The sequence below is a fragment of the Etheostoma spectabile genome, chromosome 6, assembly GCF_008692095.1.
Source record: "Etheostoma spectabile isolate EspeVRDwgs_2016 chromosome 6, UIUC_Espe_1.0, whole genome shotgun sequence".
Taxonomy (NCBI): domain Eukaryota; kingdom Metazoa; phylum Chordata; class Actinopteri; order Perciformes; family Percidae; genus Etheostoma; species Etheostoma spectabile.
Window position 1 is genome coordinate 22102440 of NC_045738.1, and position 2693 is coordinate 22105132.

The 2693-nt window shown below is 39.6% G+C and overlaps 1 protein-coding gene across 1 annotated transcript in view; it reads left to right on the forward strand.

Annotated features, from left to right (window-relative positions):
* Positions 1-2693, forward strand: part of nipal2 (NIPA like domain containing 2) — a 39478-nt gene that overhangs the window by 20580 nt on the left and 16205 nt on the right. The gene's annotated exons all lie outside the window — the stretch shown is intronic.

Here is a 2693-nt window from a genome sequence, read left to right on the forward strand (position 1 = left end):
TGCCCATACAAAATCTCAGTAACTATAGATATGGCCACTCCAAAAAAGACTGAAAAAGAGCCATAGATGCAGTTTCAAGCTTTCAGTTTTTCTTCAAACACATTATTAGTAACAGATGGGCATGTCAACAACATGTTAATCACATTGTTACTGAAATGTTTTTCTGAATGAAATTTGATTTAAAACCTTTTTATTGGGAATTTTGGGAATCAATTTAATATCCATGCATTACCAATATGGATCCATTTACCATTTTCTGAAAAATATTGGGAGAACTGATCCTTAAAAAATCTTTGTCAGAAATTAGGAATCATATTTGCTCCTCTGTCCCGTTAATCATCTCATGGTCCCTCATATCACACAACCTCTTGAAAAAGTCCCAACCCCAAGGGTGGCAGTCGACAATACACAACAATACACACATAAATGATCTATGTGAATATTGGATATTGAATATTATATATCTATAATATGAGCCTTCCCTAAGCAGTAGTCTTAAAGCTTCTATTGAACTGAATGTGTTTACATGATGTTGAGAGTTGACAACCAAAAGCTTGAAACTGCAACAATGGCTATGTTCTTTTTGTGGTGGTACTCTTATATTGTTTTAAATGTCTCCTGGTTTATATATATATGGACAAAACAAAATCTTAACAGCACCATCTTCAAATAACATGACATGAAAATGAAGTGCATTAATGAAGTTCTGTATTGGCAGTAGTAGCAGTATTTTCAGTAGTAGAGCTATTTCCATCCTGTGTATCCTGAGTCTCTGACGCACAGATTTGCTTTTAAAAGGAAACAGCAAGTCTGTGTGTAGGTGTATGTTTATATCTTCCAATTCCTAGTTCATATCCAGCACTGTACCTGGAAGATGGATGCATACTGTACATTTCCACACTTCAAATAGTATGGGTAATTAAGGAAGTCCAATTACTTCTGACATTATAAATCCAACAGCCTACTCTAAAAAGGATGATCTTTACAGCCCACAGTGTGAACTAAAGCTGTTATGAACTGCCATTAGCCAATCAAAACAAAGCCTGCCTGGTTGCTACAGCTAGCAGCTGCTCAGTGCAAACACTCTAAACGCAGGTTAAATATTGAGTAGATTCACTTCTTGCCTCCCCAACCATCACTCACCGCGCTGGAGGTGGCGGTGAGTCATGGATATAAATGACAGCTATTACCCCAACGCTTTAAATGATTTTCCTATAGTCACGTCTCACAAGTGGATGAATGGTTTAAATAAAACCCTGCGTGAAACCACAAATCTCGTTTAGAAGGCGGAACCTCTTGTTCATTGTAGATTTGCGTGGTGTCGTACTGGCTCCAGTGAGCAGTCTCTACCTTTCACTGCCAGTGTGTGTAAAGCTGACATGGTGGCTGTTTTTAAAGCCAAAACCTTAAAAGATAAGATAAGCTAAGAAAACCTTTATTCGTCCCACAGTGGGGAAAGGATATTTCCTTATCATTATTATTATCCCTATAAAAAAAAAAAACACTAATTGCTAGACACTGGTGTTGCATTGGAGTGGGTATGAATGAAATGCGGCTGGAGTACGTCTTGAAGAATTAATGAAGAGGTGAAAGGACGGAGAGGAAGATGCCTGCAGCTGTGACACAGTCTGTCCTCCTCGGAGCTAACAAGTGGAGCTGAGGGGAAAACGTGCTGGTTGTCGTGGTTATCGTGACTCCATTCTCACCTCACACTGACTCACTCTGTAGGCAAATGAGGAAACACACACACAAATGTGTGCAGAACTCTAGTGGTGTGTATAAACACCCAGGTCTAGCAGATTCTTTCCACCAGAGGTGCCCCCCCCCAACACACACACACACACACACACACACACACACACACACACACACACACACACCCCTCCTGTGGTGCTGTTGTGCCTTTTTTCCAACAGGAGGCCTTGGGTGAGTAAACAAGATGTAGGCAAGTGGTTGGCTGGGTAGAAGAGAGGAGAAAGGAGGTAGGATGCTGAGAGGAACATATTTATTTATTTGTTTGTTTATTTAAAGGCAGGGTTGGTAACATATTCCAATATACACTTTTATACATATCATTTGAAATGGTCTTTACATGCCGACATCAATAAATAACTGGTGGACTCTGAAAAAGGAGCGAAAAGATCTGTCACCTGTAGCTGCTGTAATCCTTTATAAACACCCACCATTTACTGCCTCGCGGTCCGCTTGGAAAGAACCAATGAAATGCCTCCATGCCTCGTCGCTGCGTTGGTAACAGTAGTCATGTTATCGGTATGATAATATGAGGTGTTTGCTTACTGGTGAATGAGACATGAAGTAAAACTGCGGCCCTTTCTCCGCTCTGCTCTAAAGCAGCAACGCGGCATGTACCACGTTTTGGCAGGAAACAGAAAATACAATCTCTATTTAGAAGATAGAATACTATAGAACTATAGAATAAAAACACAATTACAAGACAGTACATATTCAATGTACATCAATAACATCATCAGCAATATTTCCCAAAATTAAGACACAACAAGTGTTTGCATTTATGCATGACGGGTACATGATTGAGAGTTTGTAAAACCTTATGTTACAGTATGAGATTTGTCCTTGAGCAATCCTTGAGTGCATTTACAGTTTTGCTGCATCTAAGGGTAGCTGGTTTCAGATAAACCTTAGATTGAATTTAATAGTGCGACTTACCTGCT